The sequence below is a fragment of the Somniosus microcephalus genome, unplaced genomic scaffold, assembly GCF_052327205.1.
Source record: "Somniosus microcephalus isolate GS21.2 unplaced genomic scaffold, FLI_Smic_1.0 unresolved_chr4, whole genome shotgun sequence".
In the NCBI taxonomy this organism is placed as follows: Eukaryota; Metazoa; Chordata; class Chondrichthyes; order Squaliformes; family Somniosidae; genus Somniosus; species Somniosus microcephalus.
Genome location: NW_028225182.1, coordinates 26,929,478 through 26,943,079, shown reverse-complemented (window position 1 = coordinate 26,943,079; position 13,602 = coordinate 26,929,478). Strand labels below are relative to the sequence as shown.

General features: G+C 42.3%; 1 long non-coding RNA gene across 2 annotated transcripts in view; it reads left to right on the top strand.

The window, feature by feature from the left end:
* Positions 1–13,602, top strand: part of LOC147090048 (uncharacterized) — a 46,075-nt gene that overhangs the window by 12,849 nt on the left and 19,624 nt on the right. The gene's annotated exons all lie outside the window — the stretch shown is intronic.

The window sequence follows — 13,602 nt, the reverse complement described above, 5'->3', positions numbered from 1 at the left end:
CACTGTCACATCACTACACGAGGTCGCCTCTTGTCGCACTGTTATACCTGGGCTGACCACCTCCGACTCCGCCCATTACCTGCCCAGGTATAAAGGTAGCTGACTGGCTAGTATTCCTCCCTGTTGGATCGGATCACCCACGAGGGTGGGCTCTGTTATTTAGCCAATAAAAACCTTCAGTTACGTTCTTAACTCGTCGCCTTTTATTGGACTAATTGATAGGCATATCAAGGCTCTTCAATTATCCGCGGAGATCCACTACGGGATATTCGGTACCTTCATGGCTTACTATGCAGGGACCTGTGCTGCTCCGACGCCATGTTAGTCTGTCAAAGTATGATCCTTTAGTGGAGGAGGTGGAGCTATTGGAGGCAAATTCCCAATATGCTCACATCCGATTCCAAGATGGGAAAGAAAGTACGTTTTCAGTTAAAGACTTAGCTCCTTGTGGTGGCCAGCCCTCTCCTGAGGACATTAACAATAGCCATAATTCAGATAATGTTGATGTCGTCACAGATACTACGAACATTTCCAATCCTATTGCAGACACTTACAATTCTCTTAGTCTGCCCCCGATGGATGTTCATGACCCTCGCAGTCTACCTTCTAATGGGACTTCCAATCCGGAAACCGTTGATAATCGGGATATTGATAGCCTCCCTGCAGAAGATATTTCTGTGTCTCCTGGTGTGGGAGGGCAAGGAACTCCACCAAGGCTTAGAAGGTCGACACGAACAAGATATCTGGTCGACCGATTAAAAATGGACTTTTAAAATAATTAATTTAATAGTAAAATTTTACAATTGTTGAAGGCATTATACATGTATTGCTCTAGTCATAAATAACTAATTGTAAACTGTAAAGGCTACCGAGGTTGAAGTATATTTTAAAAGGAGGGGTGAATGTGGTGATTATTCTTGTTTTATAAGAAGCATTGTGATTGGTTGCCTGTTTTCCTGCCTTGAGATATATGCTGTAAACTTATTGGTTAGTTGATTCCATGTGACCTGTGGTGGCCATCTTAAATTCAGTTTTCTACAGTTTGGTTGAGACCGGGTGCTCAACATGTACTTGCTGGTTTTTAAGGTTAATAAAGCCTAGCTTTTGAAAGGCAATCTATTCTTTATTTCACACCCAAACTGATTTTTTTACTTTATTTTCGGAGCGAAGATCATTTCTCTCTCATGTCTTTATCCCATCCTTTATCGACATGAGACCAAAACTGTGCCCGGTACTCTGGTGTTGTTTCACCAAAGCTCTGTACAATTGTAGCAAGACTTCCTCACTGTTGTATTCCAACCCCTTGTAATAAAGGCCAACATGCCATCCGCCTGCCCAATTGCGCGCTGTACCTGCATGCTAACTTTGTCTCCTGTACGAGAACACCTAAATCTCTCTGAACACCAACATTTAATAATGTTTCACCATTTAAAAAAGGTTCTGTTTTTCTGTTCTTCCTACTAAAGTGAATACGCACACATTTCCCCACATTATATTCCATCTGTCACCTTACTGCCTGCACACTTAGACTACCCATATCCCTTTGCAGGCTCTGTGTCCCCATAGCTTACTTTCCCACCTAGCTTTGTATCAGCAGCAAACTTGGATACATTACACTCGGTCCCTTCATCTAAGTCAGTAATATAGATTGTAAATAGCAGAGGCCCCAGCACTGATCCTTGTGGCACCCCACTAGCCTGCCAAGCTGAAAATGTCCTGTTTATCCCTACTCTCTGTTTTCTGTCAGTTAACCAATCCTCTATCAATGCTAATAGTCATAATGGCACAGAAGGAGGCCATTCGGCCCATCGAGTCCGTGCCGGCTCTCTGTCGAGCAATCCAGTCAGTCCCATTCCCCCGCTCTATCCCCGTAGCCCTGCAAGTTTATTTCCCTCAAGTGCCTATCCAGTCTCCCCTTGAAAACATTGAGTGTCTCCGCTTCCACCACTTCCATCGGCAGCAAGTTCCAGGTCCTCAGCACTCGCTGCGTAAAAAGGTTTTTACTCATTTTCCCCCCCCCCTTTTTATCTTGCCCAAAACCTTAAATCTGTGTCCTAGTCCTCGTACCATCCATTAGTGGGAACAGCCTTTCCCTGTCTAGCCTATCCAAACCCGTCATAATCTTGTTCACCTCTATCAAATCACCCCTCAACCTCCTTTGCTCTAATGAAAACAAATCCAGCTTCTCCAACCTGTCCTTGTAGCTAATATATTACCCTCAACCCCATGAGTCCTTATCTTGCATAGCAACCTTTTATGTGGCACCTTATCAAATGCCTTTTGGCAATCCAAATATTTTACATCCACCAGTTCCCCATTATCTATCCAGCTAGTTGCATCCTCAAAAAACACTAATAGCATGATTTCTCTTTCATAAAACCATGTTGACTCCGCCTGATCATATGATTTTCTAAGTGCCCTCTTACCCCTCCCTTAATAATGGATTCCAGCATTTTCCTGACGCCAGGCTCACTGGCCTGTAGTTCCCTGCTTTCTCTCTCCCCCTTTCTAGAATAGCGGGGTTACTTTTTCTACCTTCTAATCCGCTGGGACTGTTCCAGAATCTAGGGGATTTTGGAAGATCACAACCAATGCACCCACTCTCTCTTCAGCCACCTCTTGTAGAACCCTAGGATGTCGGCCGTCAGGTCCTGGGGATTTGTCGGATTTTAGTCCCATTAGTTTCTCAAGTACTTTTTCTCTCGAAGGAACTTAAAGTAATTGATGTCAGTCCTTTCATTAGTCCCTTGGTTCCCTGCTATTTTTGGTGCGCTATTTGTGTTTTCTACTGTGAAGACAGATACAAAATATTTGTTTAAAATCTGCCATTTCCTTATTTCCCATTATAATTTCTCCTGTCTCAGCCTCTAAGGGACCAATGTTTACTTTTGCTACTCTTCATGTTTACTTACTTTCAGAAGTTCCTACAATTTTTAAATGTTTCTTGCTGGTATACTCATTTGATTTTCTCCCTTTTTTAATCAATTTTTGGTCATAGTTTGCTGGTTAACAGAACTAAACTTCCCAATGCAATTTCACACGCTAAAGGTCTGCTTCTGTAAATAACATTCAGGTACATTTATCGTTTATTACTCGCTCAGGAACAAAGAGTTCGAGGTTGATACCATAGAAACTTGGGACCAGACAGCACAGAATGAGGCCATTGGGCACAGCGGGCCCTTTGAAAGAGCAGGTCAATGTGTCCCACTCCCCTGCTCTGTGCCCAGAGCACTGCTAATGTTCTCCCCTTTGTGTATTTCACTAATTCAGGTTTAAAAGTTACTATTGTCTCTGCTCCCATCACTCACAGACATTGCATTCCAGATCATAACACGATGCCTACAAACAATAAAGAGTAGATTGCCTTTCAAAAGCTAGGTTTTATTAACCTTAAAAACCAGCAAGTACATGTTGAGCACCCGGTCTCAACCAAACTGTAGAGAACTGAATTTAAGATGGCCACCACAGGTCACATGGAATCAACTAACCAATAAGTTTACAGCATATATCTCAAGGCAGGAAAACAGGCAACCAATTACAATGCTTCTTATAAAACAAGAATAATCACCACATTCACCCCTCCTTTTAAAATATACTTCAACCTAGGTAGCCTTTACAGTTTACAATTAGTTATTTATGACTAGAGCAATACATGTATAATGCCTTCAACAATTTTAAAATTTTACTATTAAATTATTAATTATTTTAAAAGTCCATTTTTAATCGGTCGACCGGCTATCTTGTTCGTGTCGACCTTCTTAGCCTTGGTGGAGTTCCTTGCCCTCCCACACCAGGAGACACAGAAATATCTTCTGCAGGGAGGCTATCAATATCCCGATTATCAACGGTTTCCGGATTGGAAGTCCCATTAGAAGGTAGACTGGGAGGGTCATGAACATCCATCGGGGGCAGACTAAGAGAATTGTAAGTGTCTGCAATAGGATTGGAAATGTTCGTAGTATCTGTGACGACATCAACATTATCTGAATTATGGCTATTGTTAATGTCCTCAGGAGAGGGCTGGCCACCGCAAGGAGCTAAGTCTTTAACTGAAACCGTACTTTCTTTCCCATCTTGGAATCAAATATGAGCATATTGGGAATTTGCCTCCAATAGCTCCACCTCCTCCACTAAAGGATCATACTTTGACAGACTAACATGGCATCGGAGCAGCACAGGTCCCTGCATAGTAAGCCATGAAGGTACCGAATATCCCGTAGTGGATCTCCGCGGATAGTTGAAGAGCCTTTCATGGGGAGTCACATTAGTAGACGTTGAAAGCAATGATCTAATGGAATGCAGGGCATCAGGCAGTACCATTTCCCACTGTGTATTCTTAAGGTTCCGAGATGTCAAAGCCAACACAACTGCCTTCCAGATCACCCCATTGTATCGTTCGCACTGTCCATTACCCTGGGTATTATACGGGGTAGTTCTGCTAGTAGAAATTCCCCGACTCTGGAGGTATTCCTTCAACTGGGAAGACATAAAAGAACTTCCCTGATCCGAATAGATATACGCAGGCATCCCAAAGATGACAAAAGGTTGAGTCAGACATTTAATAACTGTAGCAGCTGATACATCTGCACAAGGAAAAGCAAAAGGGAACCTTGAAAACTCATCCACAACAGTAAATATATATCGATTCTGAGTCGTTGAAGGAAGAGGCCCCTTAAAATCAATGCTCAGGCGTTCAAAGGGAGAAGTAGCCTTTATAAGATGAGCTCGTTGAGGCTTAAAGAAATTCAGTTTACACCGGGCGCAGACAGAGCATAACGAAGTCATCCGCTTGACGTCTTCAACTGAAAAGGGCAAATTCTTACTGCGTACGAAGTGTATCATCCTCGTAACACCAGGATGGCACAAAGCATTATGAAGATTAATAAGCGTATCTCCGTGAAGCACAGAACAATAAGCCCTCGACAGCGCATCAGCGGCAACATTATCCTTCCCCGGACGATAGACTATATCGAAATGGTAGCATGCCAACTCGATCCTCCACCTCATTATTTTATCATTTTTGATCTTTCCGAAATGTTTGACATCAAACATGAAGGACAAAGATGTGCGGGTTAGGTTGATTGGCTATGATAAATTGACCCTTAGTGTTAGGGGGATTAAATACGTGGGGTTACGGGGATAGGGTGGGATATGTGTTGGTGTAGGGGTTACGGGGATCGGGTGGGATATGTGTCGGTGCAGGCTCGATGGGCCGAAATGGCCTCTATCTGCACTGTGGGGTTTCTGTGACTAACGTAAAATGTCGCCCAGATAAATAATGTCTCCATTTACGCAGTGCTTCTACTACTGCGTACGCCTCTTTCTCTATTGATGAATGTCTCTGCTCACTATTGCTCAGAGTACGTGAGAAAAAGGCCACAGGTCTTCCATTTTGGTTCAGGGTAGCCCCAATTGCAAAATCGGAAGCATCCGTCTCAATCACAAAGGGAACCTGCTCGTCAATAGAATGCACAACTGCTCCAAGGATATCCTATTTAAAATTATCAAAACGCATCCTGGCCTCCCATGATAGAGGATATGTCGTAACCCGAATAAAGGGCCGGATCTTCTGCGAGAAGTTTGCAATCCAATTAGAATAATAAGAAAACAGTCCAACAACTCGTTGCAAGGCCTTAGAATTAGTAGGGCAAGGTAACTCAATTAGTGGTCGCAGCCGTTCTGGATCTGGTTTAATCTTATTTCCCGAGATAATATGCCCCAGTAAATTTACCTCGGTGGTCGAAAAGATACACTTCTCTTTATTGAAAGTTAAGCCAACTTTTTCCGCAACTTGATGGAATCTTTCTAGATTAAAATCGTGCTCCACCCTTGATTTGCCACACACCGTGATGTCATCTAAATATGAGAAGGTGTCAGAGAGAGAGTTATCACTTATAAAAGCATCCATTGCCCGTTGAAAACAGGCGACACCGTTAGTAACACCGAATGGTACTCGGCAAAACTGGTACAGCTTTCCGCCAGCTTCAAAGGCCGTATATGGTTTGTCCCTCTTAGCGATAGGAATCTGATAAGCACTCTTTAGGTCAATAGTGCTAAAAACCTATATTGAGATACTTTATTGATAAGCTCATCAATCTTAGGCAGGGGGTACGCATCTAATTGAGTATACCTGTTAATAGTGTAGAAGTGCCTTCTTAGCTCTGGGTAATGACTCAATACACACTTGGATTCGTCAGACGGACAGGCCTTTTATTTCACTTCTTGCAAGGGGAATCAGCACCTCTACTCAAGGGGTGAGGCTACTATTCCAATGATACAGCGTAAGCGCTCCATATTTATACAGTGTAACAAACAAGTTTAATTGACATTCCTTTGTTCCTCTATCAGGATACATTTTAGATTAATCATCAGGTATTAATGACATATTGACAGAAGGATCCTGGACACATAAGTCAACCGTTAATCTATAACAGGGCATGAATCGTGTAACCGGAGGTCCTCTTTAATCTTAATCATGTAAAGGGAGGCTAGGTTTGCTTACGGTCACAAGTTGTCAGGTCACTGGTTACATCAAAGGAACTCATTATTTCACTTCTACATTCTCATTAGGTGGGCAGACATCTGTTCTTGGCTGTAATCCGAGTACGTGCAATAGCTCTAGTTACACATCGACACTTGCCCAGTGTCAAGTCTGAAAACTTTTACCCAGCAAGCACTTGAAATTAACCCCTTATATCATGTAGATTTCCTCATTCCCCCCTTTTGTCCTTTCTAAGGACAATCTATTTCGCTAAGTTTAAGAAATTCCACATCAAAGGTTTCACCCTTAATATCCTCATATTCAGACATCATGGGTACTGGGGGAGTTAATGTTAATGAGGAAAGGACTTTTATACACAATAATTTTAAACAACCAATCAATAAACTAATTAAAATTATAATCATCACAATTGCAATTAAGACTTCCAAAATTTGCTTTCCTAATGCTCCTCCCCATCCTGAAATCCAATCCCAAATGGACCACTGTTCAGGTTGACGTAGTTTCTTTACGGCCTCCTTTATGTGGTTTACCAGGTTGGTGATATTTTCTGAGCTATCTGGAATATAGGTGCAACATTCGGTTTTTATGATTGATATAGGGCACTACATATCCCAAATAACATGACCCAGTCCAATTTTGTGGTAACCAAGGATATGTTCTATGCCCACAGATGAAATAGGTGTTATTATAGGCTTCAAATTTGTTCCATATCTGGTGCATCATTCCTATTCCTTGTTCTCCTTCCCAGGTTTTTTTGCTAGTCAAATTTTGTACCGTGGACAGGTTCCACCGTCCCCAATAGGGCCATTCGACTGCACCCGGTGGTTTAGTAGTAGTTTTAGTCAAGGTGTAGTTACATTTGCACTCACTCCATCCAACCATCAATCCTTCTCCATTGTCGTTTACCAGACAGACTTCTCCTTTTGTTTTATTTACAGTTCCCATTGACGTCACTAATAGACTCTCTGGATTCCTTTGATTATCATATTGGGGGTGAAACCATCCTTTGAATTTTGTTAGGTTATATCCTGCTCCCTTCCACTCATCTTCTAGCTGTTCTGGATCTGTCTTATTAAGTTTTCTTTTCTGAGTGGCTAATGTTGAAATAAAGGGCTGTGTAACTGGATTGTTACAAAACATTGGCCTGGCCATCAGGGCCAGTCCTCCCTTTGGATTACCACTACAGATAACTCCTTCATTCGCAATTCTTTCACTTGGTGACACAGTATCGGGGCATGTAACCCATAGCTTATCAAGCTTCTGTCCACTATCTTCTTCTACTATCTTATTCTGCCTAATCCTAAGACTCGGGGGTTGATACGGGGGTACCTGCATAGTGTTATCCTGAAGCTGAACCTTCATAGTCTCGTTATAGCATATAATATAAAATAAATCACTGTTTAAAAGTACACATTCTTCTATGCATGGTTTGCCCTTCAGGGGATCTGGGTAAATCAATATGGCAGTTTCAATTATCGTTAACAAAGGGAACAGTCTTATTAGAGTCCAAATCCAGTTCATCTTGGCAGTGTATCGTCTTCAACTGATGCCTTCTTACAATGGGACGCGTGTATCCATGTTGGTCGCTCCTTTACTTTTACAGCGGTGTTTGTGGTCAGGAGTACTTGGAAGGGTCTCTCAAATCTGGGTTGAAGGCCATTTTTTTGCTTGAAGATTTTTATGTAGACGTTACCTCCTGGCTCAAAGGTATGGCACTTTCCTTCAGCGGGGTCGACCTGGGCTTTCTTTACCCGTTGATGGAAACTAGAAATGCATTTGGTTAGTGCAATGCAATAACTCAACATATCTTCCTCCATTTTATGAATGTCCATTTGTTTAGCTGTTAAAGGTGCCGAAAAGGGCAATCTTTGTGGTCTTCCCATGACGATCTCGTGAGGCGACAATCCTGTCTTATTCTGTTGGTAGCAGACCGCATTGTCATTAAAGCTATGGGCAACAAATCAACCCATTTAAGTCCAGTTTCTTTACACAGTTTTGCAAGCTTATTTTTCAGCATCCCGTTGTATCTTTCCACTAGTCCAGCCGACTGTGGATGATAACTGCAATGGAGGTGCTGATTAATCTGTAAGGCTTTGCATAGTTCCTTAATCACTGTTCCTGTAAAGTGGGACCCATTGTCACTTGACAGTTTTGCTGGTATCCCAAAGCGAGGCACAATGTCCTTCAATAAACATTTAGCAACAGTAGTGGCGTCACTCTTTCTACAAGGAAATGCTTCAATCCATCTTGAAAACATATCAACAATAACTAATACATATTTAAAGCTCATGCACACAGGTAGTTCAATAAAATCCATTTGCAAGTGTACAAAAGGGCCCATGGGGTTTGGGTGGGATGCGGGCTGTACCTTCTTTATTTTCCCTGCATTCATGGTCTGGCAGATAGTACAATTTTCACATATTTGTTTTGCCAACTTTGAGATTCCTGGTGCATACCAGGTCTTGAGGATATAGTCCGCCATCCCCCCTTTGCCCGCATGGGTGAATTTATGAACACATCGGGCAATTGGTGATAGTAATGATTTGGGTGCCACCATACGGCTGTCATGATGAACCCATAAGCCGTCAGTGTTTTTAAAACAATGATTAACAACCCATTCCTTTACTTCATCAGAACTGGCCCTATTTTGATGGGTCAGCACATCATCTAAGGATGGGGGCTGCGGTATCTCTGGCTTTTCCCTAACAGGGAAGGCTGAAACTTGTCGTTCAGTACTTGATATAGCTACTGACTTAGCAGCGCTATCTGCAGCAGCGTTTCCAAGCGCAATCTCGTCCAAATGCCCCGTGTGCGCTTGGCACTTAATAATTGCAATCTGTTTACGTCTGAATAGCTAGTAAAAGATTTTGCACTTATTGTGCATTTTTAATCTGGGTTCCCGAGGAAGTCAGGTAACCGCGAATTTTCCAAATTTGTCATGCTCATGTCCAATAGTGGTCTGGTTATTTCTAAATAGTTCAATAGCCAGTCATTCCTAGAAAATGCTTCATTTCTCTTTTAGTTTTTGGCAACAATGTGTTGCAAACGACCTTTATTCTATCCGGCGTTAACTCCCTGTTTTAACAATGATTCCATCACTGGCTCAATTCCTTTTTCTGCTTTCTCTGACAATGGATACTGTGCAGCTGGATTAATTGTAACTTTATAGGGCTGTGCAGTCTAATAGGAGGTATTTTAAATTTTAAAACGGCTGATAATCTTGTCCTGTATTGTCATAGCAGGCCGTGCAGTGCAATTTTGAATGCCATTTAGCAAATGATTGTAGCATTCATTTTGCACAGCAAGTCTCTTCCACATAAATTCATAGAGACATCTCCTGATAACAGAAAGGAGTGTTCTTCCTCAAATTCTTCTACTTTTACTGTGAGGGGAGTCGATTGATTCAAGCATTGTAGTATTCCAGCCAATCCAGCTATCGGGGTCTTTTTCCCATTAATAGGCATTCCTTCAGAATATCCTTTCCCTAACACCAAAAAGGTTGCTCCTGTCTCTACTAAAATGACATAGGTCTCCCAGCTATTTGCATTTTAATTTCAGGTTCGCTGCGTGAATTTAAAGAAACAACGGGCATTTGGTGGCCTATGGCGCCTGGGGCTGCTGGTGTCAGTCAGTAATTCTGATCTCTATTTCTCCTAAATCCCTGTCCGTTTGTAGGGTAACCTCCTGACTAGTCCGAAAAAGGGTTATGGACAGTGAAATTAGGACCTTTATTCTCTAACGGAGGTCCATTATTGGAGGTTTGGTTCTGACGATTTTTCGCAGGGCATTGGTTTGCCCAATGTCCGGGTTGTCCGCAATTGTAACAATTACCAGATCGTCCATACCCTCTTACTCTACCACGTCTTCCTCTATATTCCCCTCTATTCATCCTTCCATAGTTACCTTGTTATCCTACCATAATAGAGGAGCAAGGTGTTTCTTCGGGGTAATTATTTTTTTTTCTTCTGACTCAACAAACATAGAGGCAGTCTTTTTATCTGGCTGTTCTCTATTTCTCTCTTGTCCGTTAAACATTCCTCGAGGCAAGTAATTCTTTCTATGTTAAATGAACCATCTGAGGGAAAGGGTCTAGTCTTATTTACAGTCCATTTGGACCAATTTGGTAGGTGACCAATGGATGATTGACCACAGTTCTTTAACATAAAGGCTGCTGGCGTGCCTTTCTCGGGTGGCTTACTGGTGCTAGCACCCATTTTAGCAGCTTAAATGGTTCACTTAAAACAATCTAAACTCCTGTGACAATCCGTGATCTACGTTGTACGCCCCTACAGATCAGATTAATAAACTATACATACGTATCAAAATTACAGTCACATCCAATCTTCTTGGTCTTTACTTCAAATCAGTGTCACAAAGTCCTTGACCATTTGTCACTCCGAGTGCCTTTAGAGTTTCGGCGCCTACTTTATGGTCCCGGCCTTCACGTGGGGCATTTGCCCTCTTAATAACCGGCCTGAGGCTAGGCGACTGAAACTCAGCACTTCCCGACTGAATTTAGTCAACTGACTGCAACAAGGTTTTTTTAAAAAATATTTTACAACACATTAAGACATATCCTTATGCTTTAAAACTCGAGGGTTCTCAACCCTCGTGGAAGGTATTTCTAACTGGGGAAAATACTGAATCCACAATAGCTTAGTGGATCATGTAAAAGACATCACTATTTTCTCAACCATACATTCCGCCGCGGGACTCACTTCCCTGGCTTGGGTCTTTTCCAACCCCTTCTGCAGTTTTTTTTTCAGCTTAAATATTTTAGTTAAAACATACAACAATTCCGTAACACTCTATGATCTGCGTGGGACGCCTCTACAGATCAGACATGATTAAACATTAATACATTAAACAATAAACAATACACTTGTTAAACAACAACCAAAGTGTTACTAAATCCCCAACCTATGCAGCCTTACTGGACAAAGTTGCAAAGTTGATTGATAATAACAAGTAGTTAAATACTCACTCTCATAAACATTAAACATTGACACTGTGTTTCAGACAATCGCCCACTCTTCTCTCCTTTTACCCTATTCCCTTTAGCCAAATCTTTAGCAAAAAGGGCCTTCAATTTGTCCCAGCTAACTTCACCCACTCGCTCTCCCTCTACCCTACTCCCTTTAGCCAAATCTTGGCAAAAAGGGCCTTCAATTTGTCCCAGCTAACTTCACCCACTCGCTCTCCCTCTACCCTACTCCCTTTAGCCAAATCTTTGGCAAAAAGGGCCTTCAATTTGTCCCAACTAACTTCAAGCTGGAACCTTGCTAGTTCAATTTCCAGTAAATCGCTAGCTCCTTAGTTAATCAAATTCCTGACTTAACCTTCTCTCTCTGGTACCTTTATACAGTCCTTTTCTGCACGATCCTGTTCGCGGGATGTCAGCGCCTCATGGCTGGTCCTCTGCTCCGTTTCTGAAAGGGAAGCAGTCACAACGGCAGTTTAACCTCCGAACCTTGTGAGTCAATTACCCGATGGCAGTACTGTCCAATGGAATAAACAGACTACCCTCAGCTATGCTTCTGGTAGGGAAAGTCCCAAAAATGTGGCAAAACACCACCTTCGGCCGATGGGATTTTTCCTAACCGAGCAACGTACTCGGTGTCTGTTAACTCACCAATTGGTACAGCAAGCCATCTCGGTGGAACCTCCAAATTGTAGAAGTGCCTTACTTCTTAGCTCTGGGTAATGACTCAATACACACTTGGATTCGTCAGATGGACAGGCCTTTTATTTCACTTCTTGCAAGGGGAATCAGCACCTCTACTCAAGGGGTGAGGCTACTATTCCAATGATACAGCGTAAGCGCTCCATATTTATACAGTGTAACAAACAAGTTTAATTGACATTCCTTTGTTCCTCTATCAGGATACATTTTAGATTAATCATCAGGTATTAATGACATATTGACAGAAGGATCCTGGACACGTAAGTCAACCGTTAATCTATAACAGGGCATGAATCGTGTAACCGGAGGTCCTCTTTAATCTTAATCATGTATTGGGAGGCTAGGTTTGCTTACGGTCACAAGTTGTCAGGTCACTGGTTACATCAAAGGAACTCATTATTTCACTTCTACATTCTCATTAGGTGGGCAGACATCTGTTCTTGGCTGTAATCCGAGTACGTGCAATAGCTCTAGTTACACATCGACACTTGCCCAGTGTCAAGTCTGAAAACTTTTACCCAGCAAGCACTTGAAATTAACCCCTTATATCATGTAGATTTCCTCAATAGTTTGAGAGTAGTCTATCACCATTTGCTTCTTATGTCTCTCATTAGTGGTGACAACTTCCTGTGCCCGCCAGGGCGAAAAACTAGGTTCAATGATTCCTTCCGATAAAAGACGTTGAACTTCAGAATTAATAAATTCTTTATCCTGACTGCTATACCTTCTTGACTTGGTAGCAATTGGCTTACAGTCCGGCATCAAATTCGAAAAAAGTGATAATGGAGAAATGAATAAAGAAGTTAATCCACAAATAGACAAAGGTGGCTTAGTTCCTCCGAAAGAAAGACTGAGGGACTCATGTAATTGAAGCACATCATGACCAATCAAAATGTCCGCACAGAGATTAGGAAGAACGGATAGGCGTATATCAGTATACGTATTACCTAGGAGAATTAATTTCACAAGGCAACCACCAGCTACTTGTGAGGTGAGAGTCGTCTGAGCCATACACACCTGATAGGAAACAGGCAAAATTTTCAAACGCTTCTCCCTCACAAACTGAAGACTTCTAAAGCTCTCAGTACTGCCCGTATCTATAAGGGCCTTCACTTCTAACCCATTAACTTGGGCCATAACTATAGCTTTGTTTAGGCCATGGGAAAAGGTGGCAGAAACTGATGCAATAAACGCCCTATCTAAAGGCTGAATGGTCGCAGAGGAGGCAACCGATTTGCAAACACGTGCGTAATGACCTCCCTTGCCGCATTTACTACACACAGCCTCCCGGGCAGGGCACTTCAAACGGGGGTGCCGGGCGTTCCCGCAAAAATAACACTTCTGAATTCTAGAGGCAACAGCTGCCGAGGTAGAAACTGTTTCGGAATCTGATAAACCACTCCTATTAAATCCACGT